Source organism: Dromiciops gliroides, chromosome 1 (genome assembly GCF_019393635.1).
Source record: "Dromiciops gliroides isolate mDroGli1 chromosome 1, mDroGli1.pri, whole genome shotgun sequence".
NCBI classification, from domain to species: Eukaryota; Metazoa; Chordata; class Mammalia; order Microbiotheria; family Microbiotheriidae; genus Dromiciops; species Dromiciops gliroides.
The window spans coordinates 714,013,421-714,021,576 of record NC_057861.1 but is presented as its reverse complement, the minus strand read 5'-3'; positions in this window follow the sequence as shown (position 1 = coordinate 714,021,576).

Here is an 8,156-nt window from a genome sequence, read left to right as displayed (position 1 = left end):
AAATCATACTTTGGGGGATGATTTTCTAAATAAAGTTCAACAATGATTAAGTGTGAATAAATAAATCACCTGGATTCATTACACATTGTTGAAATAATAGAAGTTTCTAATAATATAGGAGCTCCTTTTTTCAGGTATAGACTAATTTCTTCTCAAATAGAAAAATCCAAAGTGTACATACTGGTGTATAAAACAGAATGTATAGTTGAAGACTATTAGGGTTCATGTTTAGTCACTTTTTGAGTGATATCTTTTTGGGATTTTCTTTGCAAAGATAGCAAAATGGTTTTCCATTTTCTTCTCCAGCTGATTTTACAGATTAGAAACTGAGGTAAACAGGGTTAAGTGATTTACTCAGGGTCACACAGTTAATAAGTTTCTGAGACCAAACCTGAACTCAGAAAACTGAAACTTCTTAACTCTGATCCCAGGCACTCTATCTACTGTGCCACACAGCTGCTCAGTTGAAGACTAAGCGTGTTAAATTCAATATTTAAGAGATTTTTTTTTTATGGAGAAGTGACTAAGACATACTTTTATTTGAAAATTTGTCACATTTATAATTAAAATATTAAAATAACAATAAGATGCCATGAAATATATCATGTCAAATTAACTTTATTCCCTATTAGCTAGGCAAATTAGGGAAGAGAGAAAGTACACATGAATAGCTGATGTTTACAAAGTACTTTAAAGTTTAGAAAGCACCTTACCATATATTATTCCTCTTGATCCTCACAAAAACTTGATGAAGTAGTTCCTATACTTATATTCATTTTTCCCCCAGGTTTGGAAGCATAGTTTCTGAGGAGATAAGTGACATAGCCATTATGAGGGAGTTAATTGGAGTTAGATACTGATTGGAATCCCAGTCATCCTGACTACCAGTTCAGCATCCTTTCTCCTATACCACAAAGCAAGGTTTTACTATATCTATGGACTAAGAGCATAATTTGTCAGCAACATTCAAGATTCTACAGAAGCTAGATTTTGTAGAAATCTGTGGTTATTGTCTAGAGGACATGGTAAATAAGCACTGTAATATATGTATATGTGTATATTATATACATATGGGCATATATAAACCTATATGTGCTTATATACATGTATGTATGTGTGCATATATGCGCACATAGCACAATGCTTATGTTTAGATCACATGGTGCCATAAACACAGTGAAACTTTACTATGTGACATAGTCAAGAGAAAGCCGCAACGAAACCTAGAAAATATGTATTCAACTTTACTTCTGACTCATTAACTCTATGGTCAAAGGCAAGTCACTGAACTCCTCTAAACCTCAGTCTAAATCTGAAAAATAAAGAAAATGCTTGTAAGACCTAATTGACAAAGTTGTAACACACACTTATGTGTGTCTATCTATCATCTATCTATGTGCATGCATACACATTTATACATATACATGCATATACACATACATACTTATGTATTTTGGAAAATTGAGGTGAGTGACCCAGTTTTTCCACTTAGAAGAGTCACCCGGAAAACATGAGAGAAGGAAAATGTGATGGATTATTTGATTCCCACTCTCTGATGTTATTTCTCTTTCATAACCAGAAGCACTTAACCTGCATCCATAAGTTCATCACAGACACTGACTCTGGGACCAAGCATTGCCTTAGAGATGGGGATTATGAAAATCCCTAGATAGGTAATTCATCAACTCAGGATATAACTTATCTTGCATCTAAACTCAACTATAGTATTCTAATAAATGGTTTCTTGCCTCATTTTTTCCTTTGAATAAGTCCTTGATTTATATTGTATTTCCCAAATAACCAGATCCCTGCATTATTGTCCCATGGTTAAGTCTTTGTTTACTACTTCTGTCTCCGTACAGTTTAGTTATTTTCTGCCCCTGAGTTTTCCATAATTCCTTCTGTTAGATCCTCAGCAATTAATGTCAGGTATTCACTGAATACCTATTGGTTGAACCTCTGTTGAATATTTAATTCTTGCTGTTTAGCCAAACACGAGGTATCTGAGACTTTAGACTCAGTTTGTAAGGTTGGCTAATTATGCATCATGTCTATCCTGTCACTATTTGATTCTCTCCTCTAAAGTCATAGACTGATAACTAATTCAATTCAACATACATTTATTAAGTGCCTACTAGTGCAACACAAAAACAAAAATAAAATATATTTCCTTAAGAAGCTATGGGAAGTTGCAATGGGACATATGAATTCTATACAAAGAAGTAAATATAAAGTAATAATTTTAAGGTAAAAAGAAAAAGCACTAATAGTATGATCTAGATCATACTCACATATGAGGTAGCATACTAACTGAGCCTTGAAAGAATCTAATAATTCCAAGAGTTTTAGATGAGGAAGGAGAGCATTCTAGTCATGGGAGGGGGGCAGCTTTTCCAAAGGCTCACAAGTGGGAGCTACAATGTAATATATAGAAATGTATAATTAGGTCAGTCTTTCTGGATTGAATGGTCTATAAGAAGAGTCATGTGAAATATATGACTTATCTCCTGGTTTCAGGCTCTCTTTATGCTTGTCCATCCAATAAAATCTTGACCTTTGTCTTCCCCATATGATCCAATATCTGACCTCCAAATTCTGGAGGTCTGCCTATTCTCCTGATCTCAGTCTTTTCTAGATTCCCCACTTTGACACTGATCCTTTGTTATGGCATAAAAGGAAGCAGTTTATGGGTGAGATGAAAATAAGCATCATTTCGTTCATTCTAATTACCTTCAGTATGTTATTGCTGACCTCCACAGAGATCGTCACTGATTGTCTACCTTTTCATGATGACATCTGGCTTCTTGTTGAACTCTGGACACCTCAGCTCCCATGACAGTTTCAGTTCTGTTGGTCACTTTGCCTAGGTTACACCTGTATAAAACTTTATGTTGAGGAGAGGGCCCTTAAAAATGAATTTTGCTCATTGTCCTACTCCCTCTTTTGGGAAATGTGCTCCCTAGAAGGGCCACTGAAGATGTCTCACAAGACTTGAACACTTTCATATAAAGAATGATTAAGTATAACTCTGATGAAGAAGTTTGATCATGCCCCATGATTTGGATATAGCATGATAATCATTTATAACAGAGGTTCTTAACCTGGCATCTGTTATTTTTAATAGTTTGATAAATATTTCAATATAATTGGCTTATTTTAGAATTCCTATATATTTTATTTTGCACATTTTAGAATATTATTCTAAGAAGGCATCCATAAAATTTATTAGAAGGCCAAAGGAATCACTATTCTTTTCACCCATCACAATCCAGGGTGAGATGTATAAATTTCTTGGTCTCTGTCAGCACTAAGGAATGGGTTAGCAGTATCTTTGCATCAGGAACCATTTTAAAGTGAATATAATTCATTGAAGCAATAATTCTACAGTTGTGCCTAAAAGTTTGGAAGATGTGGAGAGAACTAATAGATGACAAATCAATTATCACTGAGAATATAAAGACGAAAGAAAGAAAGAAAGAAAGAAAGAAAGAAAGAAAGAAAGAAAGAAAGAAATAGTCTCTATCCTCAAACAGTGTATATATATTCCATCATAGAAAACAAAATATTAGTCCAATTGTGAAAAATATATGCAAAGTAATACAGGAGGTTTTATGTAAAAAACAGTGAGAAAGGGGCAGCTAGGTGGCTCAGTGGATAGAGCACCAGCCTTGGAGTCAGGAGTACCTGAGTTCAAATCCGACCTTAGACACTTAACACTTACTAGCTGTGTGACCCTGGGCAAGTCACTTAACCCCAATTGCCTCACTTAAAAAAAAAAAAAACAGTGAGAAGGAGTTTTGGGGGTAGAGCCAAGATGGCAGAGAGAAGCCAAGAAGTTGCCTGAGCTTTCCTGTGTTTCCCACAAAAACAACATTAAATCAAGCCTCTAAATGGATTCTGGAACTAGAGAACCTACAAAAAGAGAGACAAGATTCCCCTACTTGAGATATTTTAGAAGACTTCAGGAAAGGTTTATCTCACCTGGGTGAAAGTGGAGGGTAGCTTAGTACTGCTCAGCTCAGCACTTCTCACCTCAGCTGGCAGCTAAGCTCAGCACAGGTTGACCTAGTGGGCATCTCAACACTGCTGCAACTTGACACAGCTGAGAGTTTGGCAGATGAAAGTCAGGCAGCTGAGAGTAGTAGGAAGCTTGCAACAGTGACCCCTGTGCCCCAGGAGAAGACTTCAACTTTATAAGTTTAAAAATAGGCTACAACATGAGCAAGAAACAAAAAAGGACCCTTACCATTAACAGCTTCTATGGTAAAAGGGAAGACCAAAACTCAAATTCAGATGAGTTTGTCAAAATGCCTACAAGTCAAGACTCAAGTGGAAAGATGATCTTGTCTCAAGACCAAAAAGCATTTTTGAAGAGCTCAAAAAGGCTTTTAAAAACCAAATGAGAGAGGTAGAAGAAAAAAATGGAAAAAAAGAAAGGAGAGAAATGAGTTACATTGCAAAAAGAAGCACAAAAATTGACTGGGGAAAACAATTCTTTAAAAAATACAATTGGCCAAATAAGAGAAAAAAATAGCCAAATGGGAGAAAAAAAGTAGGCCAAATGGAAAAAGAGGTGCAAAAGCTTATTGAGGAAAATAATGCCTTAAAGATTAAAATTGGGCAGATGGAAGCTAATACCTCTTTGAGACACCAAGAATCTGCCAAGCAGAATCAAAAGACTGAAAAATAGAAGAAAATGTGAAATAACTCATTGGAACAACAACTGACCTGGAAAATATATTCCTGAGAGATAATCTGAGAATTATTGGACTACCTGAAATCCATGATCAAGAAAAGAGATTAGACACCATATTACAGGAAATTATCAAGGAGAACTGCCCTGAAGTTGTAGAATCAGAGGATAAAAACATCATTGAAAATATCTATCAATCACCTCCTGAAAGAGACCCCAAAGGGAAAACTTCAAGGAATATTGTAGCTGAACTCCAGAATTATCAAGTGAAGGAGAAAATACTCCAATCAGCCAGAAAGAAACCATTTAAATATCATGGGGCCACATTCAGGAATGCACAGGAACTGGCAGCTTCAACATCAAAGGGCTTGGAATATGCTATTCATGAAGGCAAAGGAGCTTGGACTACAACCCATAATAATAATGACCAGCAAAACTGGTCATTCTCTTTTAGAGGAAAATATGGACATTCAATGAAATAGGGGACTTCCAAGGCTTCCTGAGAAAAATACCAGAAATGAATAGAAAATTTGATCTCCAAATATAAGACCCAGGGAAAATATAAAGAGGTAAATGGGGTGGGGGCGGGAGGTTGTTCAATGAGGTTAAACTGCTTGCAATTTAATACTTTTAATTCTTGGGATCTCTATTTCTGTTAAGGTATTGTTATTAAATTGATTTTCATGTGATGATATAAAGAACCTTAAGGGCCAGTATAAAAGAAAACTAGGGGGAGGAGAGGCAGGGGGAGGTGGAATGATGTTAATTACCTCATATGAAGAAAATAACCCATTACAATAGAGGGAAAGTGGGGAGGGTAGGGAGGGGGTGAGCATTGTTTCAACCTTGCTCTCATCAGATTTGGTCCAGGGAGGAAATAAAATACACTCCCTTTTTATAAAGGAACTTAGCTTACTTTTTTTAGGAAACAAAAGTGGAAGGGGAAAAGGGTGGTATTGACAGAAGGGAGGGAAGAAGCAGGAAAAAAGGGGCAAGAAAAAGGACAGCTGATAAATGGGAGGACAGATTAAGGGAGGCAGTGGTTAGAAGCAAAACACTTGTCAAGAGGAATGGGGTTAAAGAAGGGAAAAAGAGTACAAACAATGGGGAAAAGAAGATGGAGGGAAATAAACAGTTAATAATGTTAACTGTGATTGTGAATGGGATGAACTCTCCTATAAAATAGAAGTGAATATCAGAGTGGATTAAAAATCAGAATCCTACAATATGTTATTTACAAGAAACAGATTTGATACACACAGAGTAAAAGTAAAAAGTTGGAGCAAAATATATTATGCTTAACCTAAAGTCATAAAAGCAGGGGTAGCAATTCTTATCTCAGAGAATGCAAAAGCAAAAATAGATCCAATTAAAAGAGATAAGGAAGAAAACTACATCTTGCTAAAAGGTATGATCGATAATGATGTAATATCAATACTAAACATGTATGCACCAAGTGGTATAGCATTCAAATTCCTAGGGGAGAAGTTAAATAAGTTACAAGAGGAAATAGACAGCAAAATTATACTAGTGGGGGGCAGCTAGGTGGCGCAGTGGATAGAGCACTGGCCCTGGATTCAGGAGGACCTGAGTTCAAATCTGCCCTCAGACACTTGACACTTACTAGCTGTGTGACTGTGGGCAAGTCACTTAACCCCAATTGCCCCACCAAAAACACAAAACAAAACTATACTAGTGGAGGATCTGAAACTTACCCTCTCAGAATTAGATAAATCTAACCACAAAATAAATAAGAAAGAAGTTAAAGAGGTGTATAGAATATTAGAAAAGTTACATATGATAGATGTCTGGAGAAGACTGAATGGGGATAGAAAGAAATATACCTTTTTCTCAGCAGTACATGGCACATACTCAAAAACTGACCATGTATTAGGGCACAAAAATCTCATAGTCAAATGTAGAAAGGCAGAATTAATAAATGCATCCTTCTCAGATCATGATGCAATGAAAATTACATGTAATAAGGAGCCATGGAAAGGTAGACTGAAAATTAATCAGAAACTAAACAATCTCATCCTAAAGAATGAATAGGTCAAACAACAAATCAAAGAAATAATCAATAACTTCATTCAAGACAATGACAATAATGAGACAACATACAAAAATCTATGGGATGCAGCCAAAACAGTGCTTAGGGGAAATTTTATGTCTCTAAATGCTTACATTAATAAAAAAGAGAAAGAGGAGAACAATGAATTGAGCATGCAACTAAAAAAGCTAGAAAAAGAACTTTTTTTTTAAAAGAAAAAGCAAAGTAATACAAGATAAATTGAGAAGAAAAGTGCCCCATGCTTGGGTGAGAGGTCAGGAAAAGGCTCTTTAGTTCAGCTCTGATGGAAGCTAGCCATCCTAAGAGGTGAGAAGGGAGCACATTCCAGATATGCCCAAAGCAAAGACATGGTTGACTTAGAATGAGGGAGGTCAAGAAGATCAGTACAGCTATACTATATGGATTAATGATGCTAGCGTTCAATTGAATGGCCGGACCGGTGGCAGGATCACATATCTAACCCTATAAGTCAGCTGATCTTAAAAAAAATCGAAAGAATGTTCCATTTTAAAGCAGGCTCTCATTGTTAAATCCTAAATATTATGCCTTGGTAGAATAATAACTGTAATCGAAGCCTAGACTTTAGCATTATTCCAGAACTATAATTTGTTTGGGCAGAATTTGAGTGAATTTGATTCAGTGCTGCTGAGTTGTAAAGATCATTTTCTCCACCTTCATTCCCATGCTCTTTTTCATCATAAAGATATTTTAATCAGCATGAATTAGCCTGGGGTGATGTCCTTCACATTACATGAATGGAAAATCATTACAGCAAAGAAAGTGAATGTCAGGTAGTGGGGGCTAGAGGGGAGTGGAGGTTTTTATATAGATTTAAAAATAACTTTTAGCATGATATTAATATAAAATACACAAGGGAATTCCAGCCACATTGTATTTCTCTAATTTCTCCTATCTGTCCATCTATTCACCTGTCTGAATATACACCTGTATCAGACTAATAAGTGACTGGTTGAGAAACAATACAATGCCTTTAGCAAATTGATTTAAAGATCCATCAATGTCAACATTTGCCACTTGAGGGTTTATAGTTTGGGGGAAAGGGAGAGGGGAGTTAAAAATTTCTCATGTCTTACTTTGGCCATCATTTCCTGATGCTGCCATTCTCCCTTACTTCTTTTTCTTCACTCACTCATCCACACACCCCACATTTGTCATGTTTGAATTAACAGAGACAGAAAAAAAATAAAGAAGAAAAGACAAGGTTAGGGTTAAATATAGTGAGGGAAACTCTCAAAAGGTTTGCATAGGGGTACTGTGGAGTCTTTGGCAACCATTCAGAAATGAGAGATTAAAATTAAAACCATTATATGAATACTCAGAGCTTTGCTTAACCTTTTCTCAGCCTCAAGCTATGTCCCTCAGTTACCTAAA